Genomic DNA, 14,118 nt, shown 5'->3' with positions numbered 1-14,118 from the left:
ATATTATATATTATAGATATTGTTATAAATAATAATTACTACTGTATTATTTATTTAATCTTGCTAGGATCTAGTCTATTTATGTCTTTTTTTCCCCACAGATTTCTAAAGCTTCCCCTCTACCCGAGCTTTTCTTATCCATTCTAAGCTAGTCAGCTAGGCCTCCTCTGTGGAAAACAGAGAGAAATATTCATCTATAAATAGGCCTGTTGATCTCACCTACTTTACAGCACTCTCCCAAGTACCTTCACAGGGCAATTCTTTTAGTCCTATTTACCTCCAGTGACAGCAGAGTGAGTGCAAACCACCAGCTTAATCCTTTGCTTTTAGATATCTGAAGTTATGTGTAATGAATCTTATCTTAACTGGGGTGTAAAAGGAGATAGCCCACTTGAAAACACACCAATAGGACAAGAAATTGTTGACTACTGTTGCAGTCTATGCATTACAAACTATTCAAGGAACATTTTTCCTTCCCCCTGCATCATTAAACAACAAAAAAGTCAACAGAATTCTCTGTTGCAGGAACAGATTTCATCCTTCTATTTACTCTAGTCATTTTCCCTCACCTTCTTTATCTGGATGACGCTGCATCAAGCTAGTTGACCAGATATCAGTCTTGGCCTGGAAAGGTCCTAGGAAATCTGATCATCTGAACTAGCTCTAAAGCTAGAAATAGGTGTCACCAGTTGTTTTGATGTCAGACCATGCCCATTCACCCTACTCTAAGAACATATTAGGATTTATTGAAAGAATATCTGAAAAGAACAGTTGCACAAATCTAGAAAGCTATAGCTGTAAGATACGTAAAGTCCCCCACAGAATAAAAACAGCAATTGTTTCATGTGTGACAGAAATGCCAGATGGGAGAATGCTCCTTCTGAAATTAAATTTTTAGTAACTGCAAAAACAAGTTTTAACCAAAATCAGGATGACAACAGACAGCCCAGCTGGGGGCACAGAAGACTTAGAGGCAACACCATGTTGTTTCATAGATGTCCTGTTTCATTTTGCTATAGATCTGCAAAGGGATTTGGGCATTGTGATGCTGAGTATCAATGAAGGTAAGGCTTGTGAAGTAGAATTTACAGGACCCAAAGAAGCTTTTTGTACTCACTACAGAACACATGGACAAATCTTCAGATAGAATCCCAATCAGGAGCTGTCCGAAGTAATCCATACAAAACACTGAAAACGTATCTAAAATCCCATCCACACGAAGTTCAGGTTTTTCATTCCTACCTTCAGGAGAAGCTTCTATTTTAAACTAAGATTTATAGATCTGTGCACTCTTCTGGAGAAAAGTGGTTATATTGTTCTGTGTTAAAAACAAACATGGTTAAAAAGTTTTACTATGATGTTGCTGTGTCCACCTCAATTCCAGTAGTAATTACAGTACTTTCCCAGTATGCGGGTAACAGGTTTGTTTCTTTCGTCTTATTGATAAGTATCAAACCTTTATCTCCTACCTATGAAAATCCAGTCTAAACAGTCCATAGAGTCAAGGACAAATCTCCAGAATCTCTTGTCCCAGGCTAGTTAGTACCCAAACTATCACACTGCGAGTTAGGCTAGAGGTATTCCTTGTTTCTTCTTTGAAACTCAGTTGCTTTTGCAGCAAACTCATCAGGATTCATCAGGAGAGCACAAGAGGGTTCATGCAGGTAGCCTAGTACTTAGAGCATTGATTGGAAAGAGCCCCTTATACTATCATCACTGCTCTAAAAAAGTTTTCTTATTTTATCCAACTGCACTTTCATGTGTGATGCATAGACAGGCCTTGTAACAAAGACTGGAACTCCACCTTCCCCTCTTGCAGCTAGACATTAAGTATGCTTTATTAAATGAATGCATTATCACTTTTGTCCACATTTTTATGAAATTGGTATCCACTTCTATGTTTAATGCAGAGCCTAATCTTATAGCTTTGTGTAAGGCATGATCTAAGCATGTCTGTTGGATCTGAGACCATAGACAGGAGAATATCCAGTTAACTGTTCCTGGTGGGGCTTTGGCTTTGCCTGAACGGACTCATTTCCAAAGCAAAAATGTAGGTGCTAAAGGCACTTCTAACAAGTATTTAAGTATCTCTATTCGTTGGCAGTGATGTTGAGTCTTTTGCATGTAAGCAAAGTTTGAGCTTCAAAGTTCAAACTCCTAATTTGTTAGATCAGAAGACAAAATCCAATTGTGGATCTAGCCCTCCCTGCCACCATTTCTTATCTATACTGCTGCTAATAACATTCATATTTTCTCCATCATGTTGTTATTTACATATTAAATATACATTAAATATTATAAGGAACTCATGACTTAAGAAAGACAACCAGACAGGTGCACCATGGCTGGGGGTGGGGAGGAGGAGGTGAATCCACAACATTCAGGAAAAAGTTACACCATTCAGTATGCATGATGAACATTTAAAAGCATCTGAGCGACTCAGAAACCTCCATGCTATTATGAGTCATTAGGAATTAAGACCCTAAGTTTGATAAGGTCCTTCTAAAACTGTTAACTAAAATCTACACTTAAGTGAGACCCAAAGCTCTTAGAAAAATGGTAATTAAATGTATATAGTATGCAGAATCGATACAATTATAATAAATTATAATCATTGCTTGTGGCTACTGAAGAAAAATTTCATAGATTCTGGTTTAGTAAGTCATTTGATAAACAATCCTTTCCCAATTTGAAATACAGTTTTTTCTTCTCATCCCACTGTAGTGCTTACTTATGGAAGTATTTAATGTGTGTTTGAAAGTAATGATGCTGTATTTGAAAATAGTTCTTGTTTATTTGACCCTGTTCAAATCAGTGTTTTTGTTCTTTTTTAAAGAAACACCACAAATCAAATTAACATTGGGGTGTCAAAAGAATACAGAAGAGCTGTATTTTCTATGGAGAAAAGGCAGAAAAGTTATCATGCTGAAAACAATACATTAATTTGCAGATCTCTGTTGTTCTTAACATTTGTAAGTGTATCTACAGACCCACATCAATTGCATGGAGCCATTCTGAACTTTTATGAAAGCATAATAGCATTGCAGAGTTTAGACACCTGCCATTTAAGTGGATACACTTAAACACTAGATGAATTGTTTCTTAACTCAGAAATTTCTTACCACTAGAGGGCTCAAAATTGCTGTGTGATTTTATGTATGTACACATGCATAAATATATATATGCTTATCATATATACACACACACAATGTTTGGTAGGGGTACATCATTCACATGTATGTGTTTTATTTGTGTGCACACATATATAAACACACACATAGGCAAATTCATATATACATACCCATATTTTAATAGATGATTGTTTTGTTTATTTCAACGGCTTTGAACATCTAAACACAATTCAAATCTTTAAAGAGTTTTTTTTATTAAACTTTATGCAATACACCCTACAAAGAATCATGTTCCTTTTAGTTCTTAAAATAATTTTAATTTTAAACTTTGCTTTCAGACATTAGGTTTCGCACAAAATGTTCATTTTGTCAAATCAAGTACTGAAAACAATCACTACAAAACACAGTTCAAACTTTCCTGACCAATGCCTACTATCATTGTATGTTTTATTAACATATCTACATGACACTGAATAACACGAGCATCGTTCGTTTTTCATAAATGACTTTCTACAGAATGTAATGCTGTCTTGCAGAATCTATCATGCCAGGCATCTTTGATGATATGACATATTCTCCTGGGGAATCTTAGAGGCTCTAAATAAATAAAATGTTTCTGGAAATTGAACTATTTTCTTTCATTACTGTGACAATTGTACCTAAGAGAGAAAGGGCTTTCAACCACTTTTAAGTAATGCATAGTCTTTGGATATAGTGCAACTCAGTTCCTCCACAACAGGAGGATGCAATAATGAATATTTTACCCATGCAGTCCAAAGATACTTAACATAATATTTTCAGCCACACTTGACATATACAAAACTCTGAGGTGTCAATATTTTACAAATACCGGTAGTAGTATATTTGTTTAATTGCTCAGAATTTTTTCCCATATAGAAAGTTGCAGAAAACCACAATAAAATAGAAGATACCCATTTTTCAACACTTCAATGCTTTGATTGTCTGTTAAAAATTGTGTTGAATATGATCACATATATGTGTAAAGACTACTAAGGTGAGTGAGCATTTGTGTAACTGAACCAAATCTTTCAAACTTTGATACATAATAGTATCTCTGAATTCAGCTGGACTACATGTGAGTACCACTTACATTACTGCTAGTGCAGTTAGATACTACCAATTTAATAAAGCTTGAGCACACTCATTTTCAAGTATCATTATCTTATGTGTTTTCTTCAGTTAAGAGTATTATCAGATATTTTACCATTATAAAATGCTAAATTCTTAGAAAGACCACAATAAATTAGTTGCAAAAACACAGTTAATATGATGTATAGACTAAACAGTTAAAGTAGGAAGGAAATACAATTCTATTGCTATGTATGCTTAGCTAAGCAGAGGAGAGCTTAGTGTATTTAAAAGCAGAACTTAGTGTAGTCTCATTTTTCATATCACATTTACTTTAAAATGCTAAATGTGTAATTCAGCCAAGTTAATTTTGCTTTAAGAATTTTAACTCTTGCCTATTTTGCTTTAAAATTTGAGTTTTATGGATTGTGTATAATGTTAGATTAGAACCATAACATTCTAATAAAAAGTTATCATCTGTGGTGTACTTTTTCTTACGAGACATGCATTCTTAATTTACAACTCTGTTATCTGAACTAAACTTGGAAACCAACCTGGCACATTGGGTGACAGATATTAAAAGTGGCTTTGTTACTGATAAACTGGATTGGCTGGCATATGCATCACACTACCTTTGCACCTAGGAGTAAATCATCCTGAAATTCATAAAGTAGACTGGTATGTACTGAAATTAGTTCTGACAGTAGTGGATTAAAAACATTAGTTTTATAAATTAAAAACACATTCCTGCAGCTGGAAGATCTATTTCTCTAACCACAGCCTATTGAATGAAGCCATGAGAGGAATAAAGTTCTATTCATACAGAATTAGCTCAAGGATTCAGATCCTAAGAAAGATATCATTATATTATCACAAAACTGTACAAACTAGTTCTAGTGATTTCACATTTATACTATTTCTGCAGTCCTTCCAAGACAATTTGTCACTGTTGAAAGAAATAAAACTAAAATGACCATGTCAGCTACATCTGAAATTCTCTTGATAGTTGATATGTCATCACTACTTTATGTCTTTATATCCTGTGTAGAGGAAAAGATGATCTGCTTAGTGTATAACTATTTATTAATAGTAATAATGATAATATGAAAATAGCAGTGATTTTCACACAGATCTTAGATGCCTCATGAGATTTGCACTGGGAACAAGGAACTGCAAATATGGAATTTCTTGCAAGAGTGAGGATTAGAACTCTTAACTAAATAGGCAATTTTTTACCACCTTCAAATGAACTAAGAAACAATTTTATGTAATCAGTGCTTTATCCTCTTTTTATAGTAGTTATACTAATTCAATGTATTCCATATTTAACTCTTGCAATTTTCAATGGCAGGGATTACAGCTGAGCAGATTGTTTGTAATTAGTTATATTTATGGGCCTATATCAGTATATAGACAAAACTCTGGAAATAAATTTTAGAGCTATACATAATTCAGTACACAGAATGGAAAAGCCTGAAGTAATATTACATTGCATTGATAGTAAGTTTCAAAGTCCAGCTGAGTATTTACTGGTGTTTCAATACATGTTTATGTTAAGGATTTTCTTTTTATAATCATACGCATCAGCAAAAAAAAATCTTATTGCGCTATATCCTTGTGTTTGCATTACTCAATTTCTGGGAATCTTGTTTCTATGGCTAGTGAATTTCAACAGAACTGAATCTGTTTCATTATTTGGTGAACAGAAATGCCATTTAACTCACTAAATCTGGATTGGGTGGATATATTCTAATTCTATTTTGCTGTGGATTAAGTAGGAAACATTTTCTCCACCAAGTTTTAGGCATCTTATCAGCTAAGATAATCAATCTCCGTATGTTCTCTCTTTTAACAGTGGAGAAAGGTCTCACTGTTGCTATCTTGGCTTAGGTAGAGCCTCCTTATTGTGGCTTATTTCAAGCATTTGATAAAAAGAAAGATGGAAGAGGCAGATTCTCAAATTTTAGTTTCAAGATGTTTTTAGTCTGTTGGCAACAATGAGCTTTGAGTTGGGATGGGATATGATAGTTTTAATGAAACTTTTCTTAATTATGTAATATTTGTTTTAATATTCATCCCTAAATAACCTCAGAAGTGAAGTCATATATTGTTTTTATGTGTGTCATATCAGGCTTCTAAAATACAAAATTTTATTGTATTTTCTATGTTACAAGTGCATTACAGATATGAAAGTTCCCAGTTCAAATTTATTATAAACATGCCATTTTTAGCATGGTGGCTGCTGTTATTCTGTGCTTTTCCATGAACTTATGTGGTAGTACTACTGCCATGACAGACTACAAAATTAAGAAATGTCAGGCAGTAATCAGACTCAACTGGCAATATTGTCAAATATAAGCTATAAGACTGAACACTGCTTTTTAAACTTTATTAAAAAAAAAAAAGTTAAATATGGGTTTAAGGGATTAAAACCCTTTGTAATAAACACATACAAAGATTAGAGTTCATTTCCATTTTAAATACTTACTAACAGGCATACCAAGTGGGGTAAACATGTAGGACAAGATCCCAGGGCTCGGGATTACAGGGATCTAACAGCAGTCAATCCAAAGCAATAACAGCATGCCACAGAGGCAGGAGGTCCACTTATAACACCTTTGTTGTGAGCCATGATGAATCTATAAGCAGTGTCGCTAATACGCACAATGATCCTGGTTCCGCTTTTTGGTGATTTGTACATTTTAATGCGCATTCATCAATCTCATTTAAAATGACTCACTTTTGCAGTAGTTTTATTTTACTGTTTCAACACAGGATTTTTTCTGTTCCAGAGCAAAGAGATTGAACCTCTGAATAAGAACAACAAAAATACAAATATTTGTAAGTTTTTAAACAAGTCTTCCTAATCATTACAAACAAAATGTCCCATAGAAAATCTCTGGAAAACATAACAAAGCTTTTCTTTTATATAACATATAACTTTATACAACATGTTTACTGTCAGCATACACAATAGCTATGTGATTTCATCCTGCACCTTAATTTAATTTGTTTCTAGCTATAAGAAAATATTTGTCTTTAGTTTTCACTTTCCCACCTACCAAAGTTTTTAATGATATACCAGCTGTTATTCTGTTTATATATAGTTTATCAGAAATGATAAGTTTATAATCTTAATATATATAACTATTATATATTCCTAAATATTTCTATGCAAAATCCATCTAAATTTCCCATCACTAGAATATGAAGAGAATCTCTCTTACGGCATGAATGGTTTACATTTTATGTTAATATTTTTTACTTAGCTTCCTTCCTCTCTCCACTCATTTTTTCCATAAGTACATTGTATTGTATGACTTGAAACCTCTTGCAGTCAATAGAACTGAAGGTTTGTCCAGCAGGTCCATGGACTTCTTTTACCTTTATATGTATACCTGTATATGAAGGGTTTCAAACAAAAAGTTGCTGAATGTAGCATACATATGTGAAATATTTAAAGCAATCTGCACCTTCTCTGAAAAACATGTAGAAGTCTGCACATTCAAAAAGTTAGTAAGGGCTGCACTAGACAGATTCCCACTGACTTACAGTATGTTTGGATCAGACTCAGTGGCCTAAATCTGCAAGCTTGAAGCAATGATTGGCTCTTTCCCATTGAATTAATGAAGAATGAAGCATTAATTCATCAAATTAGATGAACATATGCTTTATTTCAATCATGTGAGTTGTTCCATCCCCTTTGCTTGAATGTAAAGACATGCTTGCACTTAAATCCTACATATCAATTCCATGGTATAAGTCTTAGTGAAATATAAGTCAAAGTCACTTATATTTTGCAGCTGGCATTAAAATAAGGAAGTGACTCAGTATCTTGTAAGCAATAAAAGGCCTGATATTTTGCTACTTTTTCATGATTCCAATGCTGTTCCCGTTGAAACAAATAGAAAATGAATAAACCCTAGGAGTAATTCATAATCTGTCACCACCTCCTTCTGGCTCAAAATGGTAACAAAATAACCTGGATAAGCTAGTACTACTGATGAACTGTCTGTTTGAACCTCACTGTACTGAGGAATACTCTGTCTCAAACAGGCAGCATTATTGCTAATCTCTATGATTTTTCTGGGGCTTTTGTGTGTGGCTGACACATGGATTCATGTTTTCATGGCAAACACTGAGGAGATGTGCCAAATCATCCTGGCCAATCTATCCTAACAGTAAGTTTTCCATTTGTCCTTTATGTGTTTACCCTCCCCCAAACCTCCACCCCTCAGAGACTCCCCAATTCAGCAAATGATTTCAAGCAGGTAGAAATACAAAGCACTGGAATAATTAATTTTGGTACTTAAGTATGATAATTTCTTTAAGAACAAACATAAGACAATAATGCATTTGCTAAACTTTAGTGAAAAATCAATTGAACTTCCCAGTGGAACTTTGCATTTTTAAAGGAAGTAACAATTGCCTAAAATCTCTCTGTGCTGAAAATGTATTTGCAATCTACTGGAATATACATTTTTATATCGTAAGCCTTTAAAAAGTATTTTTAAGGATCTCTACTAAGAAATTTTGCTAATACAATGATACAAGAGATACGACTTTTCTTACTGCTCTATTGGCAAAAATCCTACTGTTACACTTGTATAATGTTTATACTTGTAAAAATCACTTTTGCAAGAATAGCTTATTGATTTGGAAAACTAATAATAAATTATACTAGTAAAAACATTTTTATTGGTGGTTAACAGCAAGAGAGTTTGCTAATATAATTTTACTAGTGTGTCTTAATCTTTAATGGTCTCAAGTAGTACACATTTTTTCACTGATCAGAATGACCATAGTAACTCAAATTTTGCTAGATCATTTAATATAAATCATGGTTAGTACAGAAAAATTGGTGCCTTTGTCTTCATTGTCTTCTTTCTGTTTTACCTTAGTCCTCTGTACAAAATATTTACTTCTTCCCTTTCCACTTGTTTTCCACCAAAATCTCTGATCTCTTCCACTAAAGTAACTCTCACAGTCAACTGGACTATAGTATATCTCTAGGCTTCAAAAATCATGAATAAAGTCATGAAGGCTACCCTCAAAACTATGACCTGTTTTCAATAGTTTTAATACCTGAAAACAAGTAGGACTGTATAAGCCTCTTTGAGAGCCTGGCTGAGCTGTAACAGAGATGCCCTTGCAGCCATTTAGGGGGTGCTGCATGCTTTCAGTTATTTCGGTTCACAGGAAGCAGTTTAATATTGCCAAGGACCAGGCTTGATAATAGAATCAAAGAAACTAATTTTGCTGTTAACATTTTTTTTCATCTTTCATCTATGCTAAAGTGCCAAAATTTCAAATAAGTAAGACAGTGAGTGATGGGCAGGCAAAATGAGGCATAAAATAGTGATGCAATTAGAGCAATTATAATAACAGAGATTGAAAACAGGTATGCTGATTCCCTGAACAATATCCTATTCACCATAGAGCACTGTAAGATGAATACATCCTGAAGCATTTGGAATGATAGTTGGCTGAATGCAGTTTGTAGAAGAGATGCTTCACAGGTGTTCTTTTGTGAGACAATGCTAAGAGGTACAAAATCAGTACCACTGTAAACTGACATAAGCTATACAAAGTGATCCTGTTATTTCTCACATTTTGTGTCTACAACATCATTTCATTCCGGTGGAATTACTCCTGGTTTGTACCAGTTCTAAGCACTGAATTATCTATTTCAGTATTTTTAAAGAATCAGAAAAGAAGAATACTATTATTCAAAGTCGACTGAAATCAAATTTTCTGTTCCTTTCACTCTAAGAAAAAAAAAGGTCTTTAAATTACTGTACAGAAATGTCAAAATGGAGATGCCTTTTGGGAGTAATTCTCTGGCCTCTGGAATTTCATGGATCATACCCGGATTCACCCAGTCATTTCCTTGGAAGGGTTGAAATACGATCTTGTCCTGAGACAAGACCTTATTTTTTACACAGAGATCTGGATAGGTTCTCAGGTAACCCAAAGCATGAAGAACACAAGAATAGCTTAGAAAACTGATCTACAGCTTCAGGAATGAAGAACTGGGAATGGAGAATTCATTTCTGTATTCCTGAACAAAGCTCCCCCAAAACTTTGCAAATTTTGGTGAATATTGTGGGAGTGAGAGGAGACAGGTGATCCCTCTGCCCAAAGAGCAGAAATGGCCATTGCTTTCCCACACATACTCTCTCCTTCCATTCCTAAGCAGAGAATTTTGGCTAATATATTCTTTTCATGATAAATCTTATGGTCAAATTATTACTGTTTGTTAAGTTACCTTCCTCAGTTTACTGGCAAATAAAGCTACTACAGAGCAATGGTCTACAATATGAAAGGGTCTGTGCTCTATTCTGTGAAGAGTGCAACTATAATCACTTGGCTACTAATTAGGCAATGCATATAATATAGATGCAAATAAAGGGAATATAAACATTGGAAAATAGATAATTAGGCCCACTGCATCAGCAGCAAATGTCTAAATGAAATAAGCATTTAGCTTTTTTTCCAAATTGAGCTTGATTTTCCTAAGATTAACATTGGTGTAATCTAGGAGAAATTCCGCTGAAACTGAAAAATATTTACTGATGAACAATTTGTGTAATATTTAGACAAACAAACAGAAAAATCACATAAGTTAATCAATAACAATAATAATTTAACTGTTACTGTGGAAATAAATTTCATAAACTTATGAAAGGCAGAAGTTAAAGACTTGAAAGAGAAAATTATCTTTTGAGTTCATAACTAGCTTTAATTTTAGTGGAGCAAAAGCTTGCCAGTAATCACAGCTATCCTTTGGTAATGAAAAAATGCTAACAATTGCCTCATCATTTTGGATAAAACACAAATCTGTTTTCTTTTACATAGACAGGATGTTTAAGAGGTATCATTTTTCATCTAATAATTATTGGGCTCTGACATATTTCCTATGAGGGGAAAAATGAACTGTTCGTTCTATTACCCAGAACAGAAATATCCATCACCTGTACAAGACACAGAAAGTTGAGTATGTTTCCAAAGGTGTTCACTGACTCGCTAAAACCTTAAAAAGGCCCTAATACAACAGAAACATTAATTCTTTTCATTCACATCTACTGGTGCTCAGTGGACTTTATCAGATTAGTTGATGTTTACTAGAACTTTAGCTCAGTTATTCTGTGAATTTCTATTCATTAAAACACATACTTATTTTTTAGTTATGCCTCTCCCTAATCTCTTTCGTTTCTAAGCACAGGTCTCATGTCTGTGGGAGAGATTAGTTTGAACACTACCATCCACACCTTCACCAGCCAAGTATGTTTTTAGAAATAAGGTTGGCAAGTTGAATTTGTATTCCATACTATCACTGAACTCCTACTGAAGTTACAGAATATATTAGCTGATATAAGATGCCATAACTAAAAAAAAACAAGAAAAGGAATGAATATCCTAAAATGTCTTGAACAACCATTGGTTAAATATGCTGGTCTAAAGCTGGCCGGAAAAGGAAACCTGAGCAAAATATCAGAGATTGGGAAAAAAAAAAGAAAATTCTGCTGATATAGACTTTTTCATTCTTCCACTGGTCCCTTCTCCATGGACATCATGAGAGTAGGAGCAAAGTTGTACTACAGGCCTCCACAGCTATTTTCACTTGCACTTCAGATCATAAACAATACAGGAGGCTGATATAACCTAGGGCAGTGTTCTAGGTTGCTTGCGTTTTGCTAAAAGCTATTTTATTCGCCCCCGCGACCCGAAATAAAACACAACTTGCTTTAAACTACCTATGACCTATACCACTAGAGGGCTGCACTTTACGTGCTGTGCCTCTTAGACTTCAGATTACCACTACTCCAAGCAGCGTTACTGGATTTTAGAGTATTTACTTAATGAAGCATATTCTGAAGCACATCTGTAATAATTAATTAATATTTAAAATATTTTTGAAATGTTTATTATATGTATATATTTGCTTAGTTAAATAGAACTCCTGTTAGGAAACTAGCTGAAAGGCAACAGAATAGCCATCGCTAGATTCTTCAAAGACAAAACCTGTCTATTAAACTATAAAGAATCTACTTATACGTACCAGAAGAGTTAAAATGCTTGTGTTAGTGGGACTGGAAGATAAAATATCAGGAAATTATCAAACAAAAAGCATTCTGTAGAGACAAGAGGAGGCACTTATGAAACAGCTGTTTGTAAGGAAAGAGACTAACACAGGACAGACATCTGCTGCGAGTCTGAAGAAATTAGCTTTCAGGATTACCTCTTTTCCCCATTAGCTTATGGAAGATAGATATATAAACAGCATACACATTGCTTATCACGTTAAAACCTTTTTTAATTCTACACTTTAATATTCCTGTTGTTAAGATGAAAAAATACTTTTGTTTAAAGAATGCAATCAAGTAAATGTATTGCAAGCTAATTGGAGCTCCCAAAGGAAAGACTTGCAGGTGCTGAATCCAACCAGACATGCCACATAATTAAAATTGGTGCAGGGGGCACTGTAAAGCGCATGTGGTCTCAAAACAGGAGAACTGTTTGATGCAATGTTAGTACACATGAATGGGGCATATTCAGTGAGATAAAAGGGAGCAGTGTTATAATTTACACAGATCCGCTGTGGAAATTGACTAAAGACGGCTTTATTTCAACATTGTTGTTTTATTTTTGTCTTTAAAATTTTCAATGCATCATTTGCTTAGTCTAGAAATAAAAAGAGGCTTCTTAGGACCCATAGCCCTACAAACTGGACCTGGGATTTTCGCATCATGCCGTGCTCTTTCTGGCTCAAATACTAATTAAAATTCTTCAACTGGAACTTAGTAAGGAAAATGAAGAGCCACAATATTCTCCAGCTTGCTGTACTATAATTGTGTCAGCAACTGCCAAGGTAACAGGAGCCCAAAATTTTATTTTAGTTGGTAAACTAAGCAATTATGAGTTAGAGTATCTGAGATACAAAGGGTATATGATGAGTAAGAAAGTTCCATTTTTATACAATCATTTTTCTAACCATATATATGCCCTCAGATTGTTACTGAATCTGTTGCATCTATTTAATCTGACTGTGAGCAGACTTGATACTGCATTCCTGGGACACAATTCCCAAAGAAGTCATTGAAAGTTTTCTACATACAATGCTGGACTGAGTTCTCAATTTGTGAATGCAGGAGCCTGTTTGGATGTTTAAGTGTCCACATTTTAATATCCTATAATGCATTATGTATCTAGCTCATAATTTATAAGTAGGGGTTATGTGCTGTATTATATATTATACATGAAAATTGTATGTTAAGTACTAGAAGTTGTTCGGGGGCAGTATTAGTGGCTAGTGGTTACTAAAATTAAGGTCGAATCTCCCAGGGAGCTTAGAAGGGAAACTGGAATTCATCCACAAATAGCCAGGTTTTAAGCCTGCATTTAAGAGGAATCAAATCAGCAACCATTCTGTACACATGCAAATCAACACGAATTTAGTACCAAGCACAGTTTAATGCAATAAATATGTTACTAAATTTTGTACAGAATTAATGCTCAAATACCTACTGCTACAGTTATGGTTATATCAGTTTGAGAATTTTTTTTTCAAATGTAGTCAATTAAATAACAAAGAGTTGAGTAAAAATGCTTTTATAGTATGTAGGCAATCCCTCAAAGCCTCCCACCCCTCCCCCCAGCACCTCATGAGCCTTTTAAACTTCAACCTAAATAATAGGAAACCTGTAAGTAAAGGTAACCTTCATTACAGTGAAACATCCTTGAATTTTCTACTAAATATTTACATAAAAAATACCGCACTGGGTCAGACAGCTCCAGCTCGCCCAGCTGTCACAGTATAGAAATAGTATGTTTACTGTTTTTTCTACGAGCCTGCAAGACGTAGCGCGGTGCGTCCAAGGCTCTCAGCGCAGACCAG

This window comes from Apteryx mantelli, chromosome 4 (assembly GCF_036417845.1).
Source record: "Apteryx mantelli isolate bAptMan1 chromosome 4, bAptMan1.hap1, whole genome shotgun sequence".
Taxonomy (NCBI): domain Eukaryota; kingdom Metazoa; phylum Chordata; class Aves; order Apterygiformes; family Apterygidae; genus Apteryx; species Apteryx mantelli.
Note: the sequence above shows the minus strand (reverse complement) of the source record.